Source organism: Canis aureus, unplaced genomic scaffold, assembly GCF_053574225.1.
Source record: "Canis aureus isolate CA01 unplaced genomic scaffold, VMU_Caureus_v.1.0 ptg000135l_RagTag, whole genome shotgun sequence".
NCBI classification, from domain to species: Eukaryota; Metazoa; Chordata; class Mammalia; order Carnivora; family Canidae; genus Canis; species Canis aureus.
This window is the reverse complement of record NW_027554445.1, coordinates 131,670-151,435: the sequence shown is the minus strand read 5'-3', so window position 1 is coordinate 151,435 and position 19,766 is coordinate 131,670. Positions and strand designations below refer to the sequence as shown.

Sequence of the window (19,766 nt, the reverse complement as noted above, 5' to 3'; positions counted from 1 at the left end):
CAAGTTCACCAGTTGCCTCCGTCGCCGCCTGGGAATCTGGGGCCCCCAGCGACTGCGAGCCCCGGTCTCCCTGGGACACGGCGAGGGCGCGCGGCCGCTGTGCCTGCCCCACCCGCCACCCCTGCGAGCGGGGAGGCCCGGAGAGGCGGGGGCGGCCAGCGGCTGGCCTGGGGCAGGAGCAGCGCCGCCCACAGCCCGGGGTCTGGAGCGCAGGGGAGGGGGAGCGGCTGGGGGCAGAGCTCTCCTCCTCGGGGGGGACCCCAGCCGGGTGCACAGCAGCACCAGCCAGCTGCCCAGACGCGCGGGGGTTCCTGGAGCGGGGCAGCCCCGGCGCCGGGGTGGGGGGGGGGACAGCTGCAGCGGGATCAGGCCTCCGTGGAAGCGTGGCTGGTGATCACCGGGACTTCGCCTTCTCTTACTTTGTTAGGAAAGCCACCAGGTAAGGAGGGGACCCCGGAGGACGCGACTCCGTGGCCGGTACAGTCGAGACGCCCAAGCGTGGGGTCCATCCCACTTGCTCACACTTAGATGCAACAGTGTACAGGCCGGACCCCTCCCTCCCCGCCCCACACCCCCGGCTGCCCTGGCGATGCCCGAGGGCGACTGTTCACAGACACCCGCCTTCAGAGGCCTTCCCCGGGCCCCCTCTAGCCTCCGGGGCCCCCTAAATCTTAGCGCCCCCCAAACCCTCCCCTGCAGCTCCTCCGGGAGCACCATGTCCAGCCTGGTCGCAGCGGCTCCGCTCCGCCCGGCCCCCCTCGCCGGCCCTCGCGGGGCGGGGAAGCCGGCGGGGGAGAGCGGAGGAGCCCGAGGCAGCAGCAGGCGGCGTCCTCCCGGGGTGAGTGCGGTCGCCTGTCGCCCCCCGCAGTCCCTCCCGGGCTCGCGCGCTTCCTTCCACTCTAGGCTGCGCCCAGGGCTCCGCGGCGCGCACGGAGGCGCTGGGGAGGGCGGCGGCGGCGGCCAGCGGGGGGCTGGCGGGTCCGGGCCTGGCCAAGCCCGAGGCCGGCTCCTCCCGGTCGGAGCCCAGCGCCCGGGCGGCGGCGGCGGAGGGCGGGTGCCCTTTGGAGACCGAACAAGGTAGTTCCCGAGCATCCCCCCCTTCCCACTTCCCTTGGGGGCGCGGGGCTGGGTGCGGGGTGGGGGCGTCGGGGTCACGCCAGCGGGGGGGTGTGTATTCTAAATAATACACCTATTAGAATTCTATCAATCCATTTTTTCATTCTTACTTGCTACTCTGCATGGTTTTATAGTCTCTGGGTCTGCGCTAATATTTCAGTGCATCGACTAGTTAAAAGGGAAAGGAAAGATGGGTGTAAAAACAAGAAAAGCAGTCGATTTCAAGTAGAAGAAGTAAGCACCTGCTTGTTCTCAAAGATGCTTCTGGTTTTTAATCAGCTCAGAAGTCTGGAAAACCCTTGTAAGCAAGAAAACAAGCTATTTCATCTGGCTTCGGTTTCCATTTCACCGCCAAGAAGGATTGATGGCTTGCGAGTCTGACCTGTCACTCATGGAAATTAGCTTGCTTTATTCAGTTACCCAGGGAACGTTTGGGTTTATGGACTCCTCTACTGTTATGAATTATACATGGCCTTTTTTTTCTTCTATTGTAGATGGATCTATAGTTAAGTATGCAATGTTCGAGAGCTTTTATGGGTCATAGAAAGCCTGTCATGATAGGACTGCAACTATACTAAATACTCAACTTTCACTCATATACAAATAAGCAGTACGTACCATGTTAGGGTAGTACACACATGCGCATTTGCTAACCACTGCTAATTTGGTTTGCTAATCACTGCTAATTTGGTTTTGGGTTCAAAATTTACTTTTTTAAATTTATAACAATATACCTCACCTTCCTGAGCAGAACACGTTAATAAAAGGTCTTTCTTGACTCCTTGACATAAGCTCATCATCATGCACTTTATTATATATACTACACCAAATGGTGACGTTCACAGGAATCATTGAGCTGCCACGTGAAGGGCTCCAAAACGTGCCACGGTGAAGTAAGGACTCTTCTGGGCTGAAGATAGCTGTGAATCCACAGTACAGGGAGAGCTTTCTTTGAAGTCCCCTTATCCATCTAAAGATATATCCTCCCCCTAGAAAACCTCAATTGTCTTAAATCCTCTCCCCAAAAGTCTCATCCCCCAGGGAAGACCGGTTCATCACAGAGCCTCAGAAAGGTAGGCACTACACTCAGACAGACATGGGCACAACCCATCATATCTTCCATCTGTTCTCCTAAGGACTCACTTGTCTTTCCAAAAATTCATTTACTCTCCCTTCAGTGGCCTTTCTCCCTGCTCCTTTCCCTTTTTAAAATGCTCTATCTGCTCTCAAATCTCACCACAGCTCTGGGTATTTAGTTCTTGTCGTGAGGTCCCTTTACATGTAAAATTAAAAATTTATAAACGTGGATGCCTTTACTCCTGTTATTTTGTCTGTTGTCAGTTTTGTTCACACACCCCCAGGTACTGAACTGAGAGGGTCAGGAGCAAGTTTGTCCTCCCCTGAGCAGCATTTCTGGCCGCTGTCTATGTGGCCCAAACTGCTTTACTCATTTCATTTAAGGTCTTACTCTGTTAATCCCTTAAATGTTTCTGTTTTCCTTCCTTTCCACCTTCCTTTTCCATTTTCTTCTTTCTATTCCTCAGTTCTCTTTCCCCTCCTCTGTCTCTGCCTCTGCATTTCTTTCTCTCACATTAAGCTTCTATTTCATCTGCCATAGTTCCTCTCACTTCTTGCTGTTAAGAGTGTAATCACCTCCTCTCTAATCTTCCATGGGAAGAGAAAATAAATGCCCATATGTTTTAGAGTTATTTCTAAAAGCAGGTCGAGCAGGATTCACCTGAAGACTCTTTTTTTAATAATAAATTTATTTTTTATTGGTGTTCAATTTGCCAACATACAGAATAACACCCAGTGCTCATCCCGTGAATGGGTGATGGGCACTGAGGGGGGCACTCGACGGGATGAAGACTCTTAATATAAAACTCTTCCTTCAGTGAAGTGCATGACTTTAGTGTATAGGCCTCGTAATGTCTATTTTACTTCCTCAAAAGAGATTTTTCCTTCCTTCTAGATTTGGTCAGTTGCAGATAACTTACATAGCTACAAATATTTTCTAGATATATGAAGCATTGTGTATGAAACATACACGTGCATTACGAAGAAAAAAGTTGAAATTTCATTTTCATGTAATTAGAAATATATACACTTCTTGCACATACATATTCATATGTATTGTATACATTTGTATATGTGTATGTAACAAACTGCACATTTACACAAATTAGTGCATCAGTTCTTTTGAGTTGTTTTAAGATTTTTTTTAAGTAATCTCTACGTCCAACCTGGGGCTCGAACTCACAATCCTGAGATGAAGGGTCACACACTCCACCGACTGAGCCAACCAGGCATCCCTCTTTTGGCATTTCTATTTGAATCTAATCACATGTATATTCTTAGTCTCATTCCTTATTATTAGTTTATAGTTCATGATTAATATTAGTTTATAGTTCATGATAGATTTTTGTATCAGTTAAACCACAACCAAATTACCTACCAATGAAAAAAAACACCATATCCGATTTTACCCTAAAAATTATTTTATGGATAGCCTGTTGCTCAGCTTATATAAAGTACTTTTCAATTAGAAAAGATTTTTGCGTGTACTAGGTTCTAGACACTGCTCTAGCTAGGAGTCACTGGGAGAGAGAAGGGAGATGAACTGATAAGGCTTCTGAACTACAGGTGTATTTAGGTGTTAGAAGTGAGGAAAACTATATAAAGGCAGGAACTTTTAAATATCTGTGGTGGATCAAGGGCATTGTTGACCACTCATTCCAACAAAGGCAAGCAGCAATGGAAACAATAGTACCAAGGACTCAGGTAAGAAACACATGACACCTTTTTGGAATTGTAAGTAGTTCAGTAAAATTCAAAATTCATTCTCTCTCTCTCTCTCTCAGTAAATGTGTGAAAGCAGATTGTCTTTGCTTATCTGCCTATTTGGTTAATATTCTTGGGAATAACTGTTATTGTTATTGTTACGTATCTGTACAAAGACTGAGTCACAAAAAGGACATTTGTGAATAAAAATGACCTTAATTACATGGCATCATGGAGCAAATGAGTATCCATGGAGATTATGTAGCTAATTCCCCACTCAGAATATTTTCACATTGTGAAGATGTTTGGCTTTTGTTTTGTTCCTTTTTGATGTGTGCAATGTATTTATTTGCTAGCCCTATACTTATTTTGTTATAGCTTTTATTTCAAAGAGGCTATCGTCTGGTGTATACTCTTAGCATTTAAGGGAAAAAAAACCCCACATCACATACATCCTAGAGATTGCTATTCAAATCTTCCCTCTATCACTAACTAGCTGTGAGACACTAGGCAATTCTTTCAAGCTTGTTGGGCCTCAGTGGCCTCATTTGTATAAATTGAGGGTTTGAGTCAATGACTTCCTATGACTGCCTGAATCAAAGTGATTATTACCTCTGCTTCTTTGAAGTCCAAATTGATATTCAAGTAAAAAGTTCCTCAGCTACCAATCCCTATACTTTACAGCAGTGAAATTTAGAAAGATTTGTGCTTCTTTATGTCTTTCCCTCTTGAGGCCTACATGCATTAGCTCTTCTTTGAGTGTTAATGAAAATGTAAATTCATGCTGAAGTAGCTTTCTAATTAGATTTGTTTATAGAGTGATTTCAATTGTATCTTTCCTGAAAATTAGAAAAGGAAAATGATCACTTATTGAAATCACTGAATTTATCATACATTTTAATTAAGCAAGGTAGGTAATTTTGTTCTCATTTCACAAGTGAGAAAAATGAGTTAAAAGGGCTTTTAGGTTTATATTATGTGCATTTTATCACATAAAATAATTTTTTAAAGAATTGTTAAATGTCTAAGATAGTGAAGTACCTGAATATATATATACATACATATATATTATAACTTTGACCCAGATCTGTACAAGGCCAAGTCTATATTATATCATGAGGGTTTTGTATTAAGAATCAGGGTTGGGGATCCCTGGGTGGCTCAGCACTTTGGCACCTGCCTTCGGCCCAGCGTGCGATCCTGGAGACCTGGGATCGAGTCCCACGTTGGGCTCCTTGCATGGAGCCAGCTCCTCCCTCTGCCTCTCTCTCTCTCTCTCCGTGTCTCTCATGAATAAATGAATAAAACCTTAAAAAAAGAATCAGGGTCAATTACACATCTTTTAAACTCTTGGCTACATCTGATTTTGGGGAGGCCTTCTATCCCATCCATCTTCCTCTTTTGACCCTAAGTTCTCTATTTTCTAGCTTTTATCACTTTTTTTTCATCTTCCAGGACACTTTCATCAACCTTGTAATGACTGATAAAAAAGCAAAAGCTGAGATGCCTGGGATGTGCAGTTGGTTAAGTGTTGGACTCTTGCTTTCAGCTCAGGTGGTGATCTCAGGCTTGTGAGGTGGAGTGGCACAAAGGGCTCTGCACTCATTGCAGAGTCTGCTTAAGAATTTTTCCTCCCTCCACCTCTGCCCCTCCCCACTGCACTCTATCTCTTTCTTTCACTCTAAATAAGTGAACATCTTTTTAAAAAGTATTTTTTATTCATTCACGAGAGACAGAGGACTCCTTTTTTTAATAAATTAATTTTTTGTTGGTGTTCAATTTACCAACATACAGAAAAACACCCAGTGCTCATCCCGTCAAGTGCCCCCCTCAGTGCCCGTCACCCATTCACTCCCACCCCCCGCCCTCCTCCCCTTCCACCATCCCTAGTTCATTTCCCAGAGTTAGGAGTCTTTATGTTCTGTCTCCTTTTCTGATATTTCCCACACATTTCTTCTCCCTTCCCTTATATTCCCTTTCACTATTATTTATATTCCCCAAATGAATGAGAACATACACTGTTTGTCCTTCTCCGATTGACTTACTTCACTCAGCATAATACCCTCCAGTTCCATCCACGTTGAAGCAAATGGTGGGTATTTGTCGTTTCTAATGGCTGAGTAATACCTGGGAAATGAACTAGGGGTGGTGGAAGGGGAGGGGGTGGGGTGTAGGGGTGAATGGGTGACGGGCACTGAGGGGGGCACTTGATGAGATGAGCACTGGGTGTTATTCTGTATGTTGGCAAATTGAACACCAATAAAAAATAAATATATATAAAAAAATAATGTATGTTTCCAATAATAGAAATTATGGTAATAGCTCACTAAGACCTTTTACTTAATTCATCACAAAGCCCTATGTGTATCTGTCAAAAAGATTCCTAATGTGTTAATTCATGTATTTCTTCACAAAAGAACCTCTCACCTGGACAATTACTATAAACCTGTGATAGAGCTTCTCTTTCCATTGTCCATACTGTTCTCCAAGTGAAATTTCTCAAAAGCTATCTGATCAGGTTATAGCCCACTTTTAAATCCTTCAGTGGATTCCTGTTACCCTTGGTTTGAAGTTTTCACTTCATAGAATGGAACACAAGGCCTTTTTCAACATTCCTGTTGATTATTCTCTAAATTTTCTGCCGCTTCTACTCCCTAATCTCCACCCACTTTGCTCTGCTGGGATGCCAAACCATTTGCAGTCTCTCAAAACAGGTCCTGCTGACTCTAGTTTATGTAAAGGCCTTCACATGCTTCCTGGCATGTTATAAATGCAAAATAAGTGCTGCTATTATCTTTACTATCACTCCTGATCCCTGCTTTACTCTCCCCCCACCAAATTGTTCCAAATTTCCACTCCATCTCATTGTCCAGAACTTAATGATATGGCCACCCCTGACCTACAGGAGAGCCTGGGAAAGTCAATCTTTGAATCGAATGGCCATGCACGCAATCGGTTTTTAGGAGTGCCTGGGTGGCTCACTTGGTTGAGTGTCTGACTCTTGGGTTCAGCTCAGATCATAATCTAGAGTTATGAGATGAAGTCCCCACATTAGCCTCCATGCTGGGCATGGAACCTGCTTAGAATTCTCTCTCTCTCTCTCTCTCTCTCTCCTCTCTCTCCCCCCCCACCCCTTGCTCTCTCTCTCAAAAAAAAAATTGGTTTTATTAGAAAGGAATAATGTATCTTGGGAAGCCATTACTTCTTGATGTAAAAATTAATGTCTGAACTGAATTTTGATAATATCACCACTCCCTTGTTTAAAAATACTGGCAGTGGCTTACAAGTGTGCTTACAATAAAATATAGCATCTATGGGAAAAGCAAAAAAAAAAAAAAGGTTACAGATAAACAGGGCTGTTATGGTGGACTTGCCATCATTCTTCTTCTTAGTGCATCCTGTAATACGCAGCTACTATCGTTTGGTTCAATAAGGCTGCACGAGCTCCAGCCATTGATTCCACATTTTACCAAACAGGAATGAAAAGTCACAAAGAAGGATGCACCCCTTCTGTATTAGTGTGGTTAGGCTGTCCTAACCAAATACCACTGACTGGGTGGCTTAAACAGTAAAACCTGTTTTTCTCATAGTTGTGGAGGCCAGAAGTTAGGGAGGGGAAGATAGATGTGTAGAAGAAAATCAGTGTGCTGATGATGCTTTTACTAGAGAGAGATGAAATGGACCCTGGACAGGAAAAGAAACAAAACTTCACTACTCAAAGCTAGAGATCCCAAAATATACAGCTCTTAAAAACATGATGAGAATATAAATACTAAATCCAAACATATAGAAGATCAGAAGAATTAAAAATGAGAAATGACACATAAAGGACCTTAAACCCTGGGATTGGGAGTAATAAGTAAGAATTAAATGGAATAAAATTATAATTCTTTTAAAATTACTTGGAATAAACTATCTTCTTTTTACAGAAATGTTAACACATAAGGCATTAATCAATTACCCCAAATTAAAACATCGTTAGAAAATAATATATATAATATATATGAATGTAGTCTTGAGGCAAAGAGGGTATTCCAAAAAGAGACCTAAGCCTCAGAAAAGAAAAAACTAGATGGACTTGACAGCACAAAAACTGCAAAAGCTTATACAGCCAACAAACCATGTACTCTGATCTCATTAGAGCCCTTTATGACAATCTGTGTTTTCTAAGAGGAGAATAAAGAGTAGCAGAAAAAAAAATCCCTTGAAATCAGAATCAGCTCATTCGATCCTATAGAAATTTCTAAAATTCATATTTCTGAGGATCTTCAGTATCGATCTCCAACTCATGTTTGCAGTGATGCCAAACCAAGTACCATGTAGCCGTCCTCAAAGGCCTGGCAAGGGGAAGATTTGCTGTAAGCATGGAGGATTGGGGATAGTCCCAGGCAAGCCCTTTCAGTGACCACCTCTCTTTGTTCCTGGCCTTACACAGTAGAAGCATAGACTCGGTCCAAGGCGCAGTGGATGCCATCCTCATTAGGGTGCACCTGTTATGAGTCAAGCCAAATCTGAAACATTTCCATATAGTGTTCTTTTATTTTTGGAAAGTGGAGACTCTTTAAAACAAAAGGGATGTTTAGGTGTGTCATTGCTGTCTTTGATCCCGGCACAAATAATTTAAAAACATGAGTTGCGCTACTCCTGACTAATTCTGGTGGCATCTGGTTTGCCTGATTTCCACCTTCTGCGTTTCAAATTTTTTAGTTAAAATTTTCAAATTAAAATTCCTGCTATCATCATATATACCCATATATGCACACACGTATATAGACGTGAATATGTATGCACTCACGGGGTGATATGTATACACAAGCAAATATGTGTACCTGTATACATATGCAGATAAACACCCACACATATGTGTGTTTCTATGTAGGTACACGTACGTGTGCATGGACATGTTTGCGTATAAATACACATATATAATGTATAAGTAGACATTTTAAGTTATAGATTAATATATAGCTACATAATTGATGAGGAAATGTTGTCCTATTTATTTTTCAAAACATCTACATTTCCCCCCTTGTTTCTGTGAGAAATACTTTCCCAGCCATAAATGCTTAAATCCTTTTTGATTCAGAATCTGTTTGTGAGAGACCATTTTATACTTCTGATTCACAGGCCTCCTCCATAATTGATCTCCTACAATGGTTTTGTGACAGGCTCCTTTCTGAAGCAGGCAAAGAAATAAGTGAGATAATGCAACCCTATTTATTTATGAGGATTGTATTTTCATTGATTGACATCTGAACCCAGAGGAAATATGGTTTCATTTTCCACCAGCCGGGTGAATCGAGATTAAATGTCACCTAAATTCTCTCAAGTCAAGAATTCTTTTTATCATCCCCAAAACAAGAGAATCGTTTCCATTAGCCTGAACACAAAGCTTGAAACTTCGTTCCTTACGCCAATTTGTCATGATTTGTATATAATTGTGAGGAAACTAATTAATGTGTTTTATATTTTTCCTATTAATTAGTAGACATTGTGGAAACTTCTGTCAGAAATGTCAGAACATTTCATAGATTTTTTTTTAATTCTCCTTTGAGCTTTCTGGAAATGATGGTGCAGGCTCTTTTCTTTGAAGAAAACTGGAATTCTTGCCTTGGATACTAGTACTCATAGTCGAAAATTGTAGTATAAAATAATAACTGTTTTCCCCACTATTATTTGAAGCCTTAGAATGGGGAAAGGAAGGATAATTGGTTGTTATGTCTAGTCTGTGACAGATTTTGAAAACTAGTTTTGAAGTGTTTACTCTTGTATTCTTTAATGTTTCTTATATGAAGGTAAAATAACCAAAATCAACCATGGAGAGAAAAACCAAACACTTCCTTGAGGGACTGAAAGATTTAATTATGGTCAAACGAGATAGTGTTCAAAATTTTTCATGTTTAAAGGAAGATGCTGTGCTCAGACGGTCTCACTTAGAAGAGATAAATGAGTCAGCTGCTCCATGGCCAAGTGGCCAAACTTTTAATTGGTCTTTATCATAGGTGGGCTGTAAAAATCCTATGTGAAGATTTTGGGTGTCAAAAATGAGCATTTCCGCTACCACATGCAATTTGCAGAAATCCATCTGACAAGTCAGCCTCTAAGGCAAGTATCTCAGCCAAAGGTTTCACTTCCAACAACGTTAAGGAAGACAACAGACAGCTAACAGGGAACGAAGGAACCACGAGGACGCTGCAGCTGAAAGTGCATGTGGGATTTCCTGCTCTTTAGAAAAGGCAATTCACTTTCCCTGGCTGACTCTTCAAGAGATTTATTTTCCTTTTTTGTCAGGATGAAGGAGATAACTCATAACCAAAGAGCAGCTGTTTTTATGACGTGTTCGGTAATAAAGTCTAATAAAGCCTAAGGCCTCGAAAAAAATTTAAATCACTTATTTCAAGGTACAAATTAAATGTGCTTAATTGTTCTACAAGCTTGCTCCTCAAACCGTGAGCATGGGCATCACCTAGATGCTTCCTAGGACTGTAGGATCACACTCGTACCCTTACATACACTTCCAGTATCTTCATTTAAACAAGACCCCCAGGTGCATTTAATATGCACATGCATATTAGTCTAAGAAACCCTGCTTGACAGTATCTGTTCCGAATGCTGATCCAGATCCAATATCTTCATTTCCTGGGTAATCAATACCTCAGGTGCCCGTTTCAGTGTTGGATAATTCCAGTGATTATGAAAATCTTCCTCACGTGAAGACAAAATTCTGCTTATCTATCCTATGCATCAAAATAGTCCATATTCTTCAAGGGCCAATCATGATAAGGTTTATTTCTCTGTCAGGATAGAATTTCAGATACTTAAACTTGTTGCTTGCTCTATTTCCTTACTCTTTTCTAATCCCTTTCGTCAGTGCTCACAAAGTAGTTATTTCTCCAGCCACGTTGGATGCTCTATACGAACTACGTCGTGATAATTTGGAATCAAGGTGTGGTCTCTCGATTTAAAAAGCAGTATTCCAGTGATCAATGCAGAGTTGAGTAAATGCTGCCTCCTAGATCCTGCACATTCTTTCTCTATTACTGAAACTTAAATTGCATATATACACACACTGTATACATCACAGTGTACTGTATTCTTAGACCACTTCAGAAAATATACTATAAACATTTCATTTTGCTTTTTAAGAAATTATGCATATCATACCCTCATTTAAAACATTAAACAAACTCCATTAGATCATGTTGATGGGAGCTCCTTGAGAAAGGACACAGGTCTTCCCTTTCATTCTTACTACCGGTCATAATCTGCTGTACATGTTAGGCATAAAATAATGATTTTCCAGTTATTGTGTCCATCTTTGATGTATAGAAGTAAAATCAGAGGCATAGTGAATATTGGCGAGAATGGAGATTCTGAGTTGCAGACCAACCTTTTCGCCCTGGTTACGAGACTTTGAATGAGTTGCAAGCCTGTCTAGACTTTGTATGCCTCACCTGTAAGAGAAAGTACTAGAATCTACTGACTTTCAATCATTTTTTTAAATAGGGATTTTTTTCTTACTCAAAGGAAACCTTACTTAGAGCACAAATCTCATAAAATGGTAAGAGCTAAGTTGCTCAAGCTGAAGAGGGGGATTGAAGAGGAAGGCAAGACCTTCCTAGAAAATGAGAAGGAAAGTACGTTAACCTAATACGTATTTGAGAATCTCAAGTAAATATTATGAGAGGCAAAAGCTCTCATATGTGTTAGAGACTCAGGATTAAGCTTTACTTTTCCACCAAGGATGGCTTACGTTAGTTTGGATATCTCTTATATTTTGAATATCCTTTTATATTCTCTTATTTTGGATCTTTCAATGTGCAGTTATTTCTTAATGTTGAGAAAGCTGAAATGTGAAAAAGAACTCTGGGTAAGCCTTTTTTTTAATTTTAGTAGAAATAAACATGAAATCTACCCTCTTAAATGTTTAAATATGCTGGTTGAACAGCCGGTCTCAAGGATGTTTTCATCTCGTGACTGAAACTATTCCGATGGAACAAAAGGTGCATTTCCACCTTTCATTCTCTTTGCCTGGCAACCACCATTCTAACTTTGTGCTGTGATGTTTAACCATTTTATATATCTCAAATAAGTAGAATCATGGAGTATTTTTCTTTCTGTTACCAGTTTATTTTATTTATCATAATGTCCTCACAGTTCATTCACATGCAGCATGACGGGATTCCCTTCTTCTTCAAGGCTGACTAATATTCCACTGCCTGTCTGTACCACACTTCCTTATCCATTATTCTCTAATGGTCACTGAATGATTTCTACTTCTTGGCTGTTGTGAATAATGCTGCAATACATATGAGTGCACGTATCATTTCTAGATTCTGCTTCCAATTATTTTGGATAAATATTCACAAGTGGGATTGCTGGATCATAAGATAATTCTAATTAAAAAGAAATTTTGGGGAGGGAGAAGCTCTCTGCTGTTTTCCATGGCAGCTACACCACTTTACATTCCCACTTAGAGTGCACAAGTGTTCCAATTTCTCCACATTCTTACTAATACTTTAAAAAATTTTGGGCATCCCAGGTGGCTCAGTGGTTTAGCACCGCCTTCGGCCCAGGGTGTGATCCTGGAGACCCAGGATCGAGTCCCACATTGAGGTCCCTGCATGGAGCCTGTTTCTCTTCCCTCTGCCTGTGTCTCTGCCTCTCTCTCTCTCTCTCTCTGTGTCTCTATAAATAAATGAATAAAATCTTTAAACAATTTTTTTCTCTATGTACAAAATGTGTATCTGTGTTTGATAATGGCCAGTGTGTTGGGTGATAATTCACTGCATGAGTTGATATCTCATTGTGTTTTTTATTTGCATTTCCCTGACGGTTAGTAATATTAAGCATGTTCTTATGTCATGTATCTGTTCACCAGTTGTATATATTCCTTGGAAATACATCTATTACATTCTTTGCCTATTTTATTTATTTATTTTTATTTTTATAATTTTCTTCCTATGTTTGTTCTTTTTTTTAAGATTTTATGTATTTATTCATGATAGTCACACAGAGAGAGACAGAGAGGCAGAGACACAGGCAGAGGGAGAAGCAGACTCCATGCAGGGAGCCTGATGTGGGATTCGATCCCAGGTCTCCAGGATCGCACCCCGGGCCAAAGGCAGGCGCCAAACCGCTGTGCCACCTAGGGATCCCCTCTTTGCTTATTTTAAAAATCAGGTTATTTGGTTTTTGATATTGATTTGTCAGGTTTCTTTATATATTTTGAATATTAACCCCTTATTATATAAATGGCTAACAAATATTTTTCCTATTCCATAGGCTGCCTTTTTACTCTGTTGATTGTTTCCTTTAATGTGTAGAAATAACTACATCTCCTGTACTCTCATTTATCTATTTTTGTTTTTGCTGTTTGTGCCTTTAGTATTTTATCCAAAAAATTATTGCCGCGATCAATGTCATGAAAATTTTTCCCCCTGGCTTTCTGCTAAAGATTTATAATTTTCGGTTTTACATTTATGAGTTGTTGTTGTTGTTTGGTATGGTGACATATAAGGTTCTCATTTCATTCTTTTGCATGTGAATATCCAGTTTTCCTGAAACCAGTGTTTGAAGAGATGATTTTTCTCCCCATTTTGTATTCTTGGCACTCTTGTCCCCCCAGGACAGGCATTATCTTAATAATAATTATTTAGGTATTATATATTATATATTATCTATATAATTAGGTATTATATATTATATATTCCTGAGTTTCTAAAGGGAATTCATAACAGATCTCCCAACTATCCTGAAAGGGGGCTAGTCTGGGTACGTGGTCTCTCCTGTGAAGGTAAGGACACTTTAGATCCCGAGTCAGCACACCTTGGAATTGCTCCAAGTTCTTCAGTGTCTGAGATGGAAACACAAGCAAGGTTCATTTATTTACTTATGCCGGACCTCCCTCATCACAAGAGAATGTTTTCTTAAAATCTCCTAGTATACAAAATATAAACACAGGCAAAAATATAAGCATTCTATGTAGTTATCCATCTCTTTGGTAAAGCTTGAAATAACTTCTTGCCAATAAAGAGTGGTCATTGCTGGAGGATAATATAAAATTTATAACACTAGAATTCTCTCTCCCTTACTTTTCTTCTATGGGTAAGTAACCATTTGGTACAAATGAGACCGTATAGGGAAAACAAGAGCGACTTAACTCCTGTAAAGCGTCTGGTCTCAGGCAAGGGTCAAGAGTTTCCATATGCTCAGAGACAAATACCTTTTATGGGAAAGAGAACAAACCAGAGATAACAGCTGACAGGGAGGGATGGTTGTCTGGCAAAATTAGAAGTAACAATTTAAACCCTGCTGTATTTCTAATTTCCAGGAGCCCTAGAAGAATTTTGACCAGAAAGAAAGGAATCCTGTGATTGTCTTATGTCTGCTAAACAGTAATGACTACAAAATAATGATCGTGGGACTGAAGGATGCCTACGCAAGCCCAGCCTCTTATCCTTTGGAAAACTGCTTTTATGTCTGGCACACCACCCCTTCAGAGGAGGGCATTGCTCTTTTCTTTTCTTTTCTTTTTTTTCTTTTCTTTTCCTTCCTTCCTTCCTTCCTTCCTTCCTTCCTTCCCTCCCTCCCTCCCTCCTTCCTTTCTTCTCTCTTTTTCTTTCCTTTCTTTCTCTTTTTCTTTCTTTCTTTCTAGATTTTATTTACTTATTTGAGAGAGAGAGCACGAGCAGGGGGAGTGTGAAGGGTAGAGGAAGAATCAGACTCCTCCCACTGAGTGTGGAGCTCAAGTTGGCTCCATCCCAGGACCCTGGGATCATGACCTGAGCCATGCAGGCATCCCAACATTTTTCTTTCTATCCAGTCCCCTATATGTAAGGTATCTCCAATAAACTCCACCTGCTTTCTTTCTCTCAAGTTCAGTGGTCATTTCTATGAAATTGAGACTCAAGAATTTGGTCTTGGTGGTCTAGTCGCACAAATGTATTTAACGTTTTAGAGAAGTTTTCCTATAGAATCAGAGATGCTCTATGTATGTTTTCAGGTCTTAAACACTTTGCCCCTGAGAACCAATACTATTCTTGAGATGCTTTAAAAGTTTTATTTCCGAAGAAGAGGAAGAGGAAGAGGAAGAGGAAGAGGAAGAAGAAGAAGAAGAAGAAGAAGAAGAAGAAGAAGAAGAAGAAGAAGAAGAAGAAGAAAGTTGTTTTATTTATAAACTCTGAAGGACTATGGGACAGACATTGAATTACATGAATTTATCACAATGTCACTTGAACAACTCTCCTCTACATTTTAGCTTTGCTCTGAAATATACTCATTGGGGAAGATATTTAGTTTTGCCTTGTATCATATTCACCTAAGCTCCTATATAGCTGTGCACATAGTACTTGCTTAAAAAACATGTTTTTTTTTAAGTTTATATTTTTTTTTGCGAGGGGGAGAGAGAGAGAGAGAGAGAATGTGTGCACATGCACATGAGTGAGAGGAGGGGTAAAAGGAGAGAGAGAGAGAATCTCAAGCAGACTCCCTATTGAGTATGGAGCCTGAAGTGAGGCTCAATCTCATCATCCTGAGATCATGACCTGCACAGAAATCAAGACTCAGACACTTAACCAACTGAGCACACCCACCCACCCCAGAAAGTATGGTTTCATTTGACTATATTTGGAATTGCTTTCTAGACAAATTCTTGGTAGATTTCCTTGGATGAAAAATTTATTAGTCTCATTGACATTGTGTCTACCTCGTGTGTCATTATGGCTTCATACATACTGTCTTTCTTTTTAGATCGAAAATAAGGATGGGGAAGATGGTGGAAGAGTAAGGTCCCCAAGTCACCTGTCCCCTCCAAATTACCTAGATAACCTTCAAATCATCCTGAAAATTTATGAATCCGGCCTGAGATTTAAAGAGAGAACAGCTGGAATGCTACAGTGAGAAGAGTTCACGCTTCTATCAAGGTAGGATGATGGGGGGAAATGAAATAGAGAAACAAAAGGCATCCAAGGGGGAGGGGCCTCACGAGAAGTCCAGCAAAGGCTAGTGCCCCCAGAAGAGGAAAGCCCCGTCCTGGAGAAGCAGGAGCTTAACCAATCTTCCCAAGCAGAAAGATGCTCGCAGGGAGTTAGAGCAGGACCCCAGGAAGGCGGGGATGCCCTCAGGCTCCCTGGGACACTAACAGACACCTGCGCCCCCAGGAAAGTGCACCCAGCTCCCTAAGGGCTGCAGCGTGTGCATGGCGGGACCCCAGAGCAGCTCGGAGGGGATCCAGCAGAGGCTCCGGAGAGAGGGGGCTGCAGGGACCCGAGAGCAGCTCAGAGGCGGCTCTAGCAGAGGTAGAGGCTCCACGTGGAGGGGGCCGTGTGGCCCGGGAGCAGCTCTGTGGGTCTCAGGTGGCGGTTCCGCAGAGAGGGTCTTCGCGGCCGGAGCGCGAATCCAACAGCACAGGCCCGGGAACACAGGGCTCTGGGGACACAGCCTAGGATCCAACCTCCCCCCAGGACAGGCAGAGGCCAGGAGGGCCCAGGACAGCAAGGATGCTTCTGCCCCGAGCTGAGGAGATCAGCGGCCCCGCCCCCGGAGCATCCAGGCCCCTGCAGTCCGAGAGCTCCCGAGTTACTGCGGAAGCTGAATCCAGGGCTCCAGAGCCAGCCACTGCCACTGTGGTTGTTCCTCCTGGGGCCTCATGGGGTAAACAACCCCCACTGAGCCCTGAACCAGGAAGGGGGAGAGCAGATCCCCCAAGTGCTAACTGAAAATCAGCACAACAGGCCCCTCCCCCAGAAGACTAGCTAGACACACAAGTTCCAGGGGAAGTCAAGGGACTTAAAGTATACAGAATCAGAAGATACTCCCCCGTGTGTTTTTTTTTTTTTTTTGCTTTTTGATTTCTGTTTGCTTTCCCCATCCTTTATTTTCCTTTCTTTCTTTCTTCTCTTTTTTTCCTTCCTTTTTTCTTTTTCTCATTTCTTTCCTTCTTTCTATCCTCTCTTTTTCTCCTTTTCCCAATACAACTTGTTTTTGGCCACTCTGCACTGAGCAAAATGACTAGAAGGAAAACCTCACCTCAAAAGAAAGAATCAGAAACAGTCCTCTCTCCCACAAAGGTACAAATATGGATTACGATTCAATCTCAGAAAGCCAATTCAGAAGCACTATTATACAGCTACTGGTGGCTCTAGAAAAAAGCATGAAGGACTCAAGAGACTTCGTGACTGCAGAATTTAGATCTAATCAGGCAGAAATTAAAAATCAATTGAATGAGATGCAATCCAAACTACAAGTCCTCACAACGAGGGTTCACGAGGTGGAAGAACGAGTGGGTGACATAGAAGACAAGATGATGGCAAAGAGGGAAACTGAGGAAGAAGGAGACAAACAATTAAAAGACCATGAGGATAGATTACGGGAAATAAATGACAGCCTGAGGAAGAAAAACCTACCTTTAATTGGGGTTCCCGAGGGCGCCGAAAAGGACAGAGGGCCAGAATATATATTTGAACAAATCCTAGCTGAAAGCTTTCTTAATCTGGGAAGGGAAACAGGCATTCAGATCCAGGAGATAGAGTGATCCGCACCCCCTAAAATCAATAAAAAATGTTCAACTCCTCGACATTTAATGGTGAAGCTTGCAAATTCCAAAGATAAAGAGAAGATCCTTAAAGCATCAGGAGATAAGAAATCCCTGATTTTATGGGGAGGAGTATTAGGGTGACAGCAGACCTCTCCACAGAGACCTGGCAGGACACAAAGGGTGGCAGGATATATTCAGGGTCCTAAATGAGAAAAACATGCAACCAAGAATACTTTATCCAGCAAGGCTCTCATTCAACTTGGAAGGAGAGATAAAGAGCTTCCAAGACATGCAGGAACTGACAGAATATGTGACCTCCAAACCAGCTCTGCAAGAAATTTTAAGGGGGACTCTTAAAATTCCCCTTTAAGAAGAAGTTCAGTGGAACAGTCCACAAAAACAAGGACTGAATAGATATCATGATGACACTAAACTCCTAGCTTTCAATAGTAACTCTGAATGTGAATGGGCTTAATGACCCCATCAAAAGGTGCAGGGTTTCAGACCGGATAAAAAAGCAGGACCCATCAATTTGCTGTCTATAAGAGACTCATTTCAGACAGAAGGACACCTACAGCCTGAAAATAAAAGGTTGGGGAACCATATACCATTCAAATGGTCCTCGAAAGAAAGCAGGGGTAGCCATCTTTATATCAGATAAACTAAACTTTACCCCGAAGACTGTAGTGAGAGATGAAGAGGGACACTATATCATACTTAAAGGATCTATCCAACAAGAGGACGTCACAATCCTCAATATATATGCCCAGAATGTGGGAGCTGCCAAATATATCAACCAATTAATAACCAAAGTTAAGACATACTTAGATAATAATACACTTATACTTGGTGACTTCAATGTAGCTCTTTCTACTCTCGATAGGTCTTCTAAACACAACGTCTCCAAAGAAACAAGAGCTTTAAATGATACATTGGACCAGATGGATTTCACAGATATCTACAGAACTTTACATCCAAACTCAACTGAACACACATCCTTCTCAAGTGCACATGGAACTTTCTCCAGAATAGACCACATACTGGGTCACAAAGCGGGTCTGAACCAATACCAAAAGATTGGGATCGTCCCCTGCATATTCTCAGACCATAATGCCTTGATATTAGAACTAAATCACAACAAGAAGTTTGGAAGGACCTCAAACACGTGGAGGTTAAGGACCATCCTGAATAAAGATGAAAGGGTCAACCAGGAAATTAAGGAAGAATTAAAAAGATTCATGGAAACTAATGAGAATGAAGATGTAACCTTTCAAAATCTTTGGGATGCAGCAAAAGTAGTCCTAAGGGGTTAATGCATTGCAATACAAGCATCCATTCAAAAACTAGAAAGATCTCAAATACAAACGCTAACCTTACACATAAAGGAGCTAGAGAAAAAACAGCAAATAGATCCTACACCCAGCAGAAGAAGAGAGTTAAGAAAGATTCGAGCAGAACTCAATGAAATCGAGATCTGTCGAAGAGATCAACAAAACCAGGAGTTGGTTCTTTGAAAGAATTAATAAGATACATAAACCATTAGCCAGCCTTATTAAAAAGAAGAGAGAGAAGACTCAAATTAATAAAATCATGAATGAGAAAGGAGAGATCACTACCAACACCAAGGAAATACAAACGATTTTAAAAACATATTATCAACAGCTATACGCCAATAAATTAGGCAATCTAGAAGAAATGGACGCATTTCTGGAAAGCCACAAATTACCAAAACTGTATCAGGAAGAAATAGAAAACCTAAACAGGCCAATAACCAGGGAGGAAATTGAAGCAGTCATCAAAAACCTCCCAAGACACAAAAGTCCAGGGCATGATGGCTTCCCAGGGGAATTCTATCAAACGTTTAAAGAAGAAACCATACCTATCCTACTAAAGCTGTTTGGAAAGATAGAAAGAGATGGAGTACTTCCAAATTTGTTCTTGAGGCCAGCATCACCTTAATTCCAAAACCAGACAAAGAGCCCACCAAAAAGGAGAATTATAGACTAATATCCCTGATGAACATGGATGCAAAAATTCTCAACAAGATACTAGCCAATAGGATTCAACAGTACATAAGAAAATTATTCACCGTGACTGAGTAGGATTTATTCCCAGGACACAAGGCTGGTTCAACACTCATAAAACTATCAATGTGATTTTGCAAGTGACATATCAGATAAAGGGCTAGTTTCCAAGATCTATAAAGAACTTATTAATCTCAACACCAAAGAAACAAACAATCCAATCATGAAATGGGCAAAAGAACAGAAATCTCACAGAGGAAGACATAGACATGGCCAACACCCACATGAGAAAATGCTCTACATCACTT

The 19,766-nt window shown here is 41.3% G+C and overlaps 1 long non-coding RNA gene across 5 annotated transcripts in view; it reads left to right on the top strand.

Annotated features, from left to right (window-relative positions):
• The first annotated feature begins 358 nt into the window (after positions 1-358).
• LOC144309653 (uncharacterized) overlaps positions 359-19,766 on the top strand; it is a 42,378-nt gene continuing 22,970 nt past the window's right edge. For 2 of the 5 annotated variants that reach the window (XR_013375590.1, XR_013375586.1), the window contains exons 1-2: positions 359-439; positions 15,649-15,821. This is a non-coding gene — a long non-coding RNA (uncharacterized LOC144309653). Of the gene's footprint in view, positions 440-795; positions 839-967; positions 1,078-1,213; positions 1,727-15,648; positions 15,822-19,766 lie in introns of those variants that run through there. The other 3 variants (XR_013375589.1, XR_013375588.1, XR_013375587.1) reach the window with 3 other exon arrangements.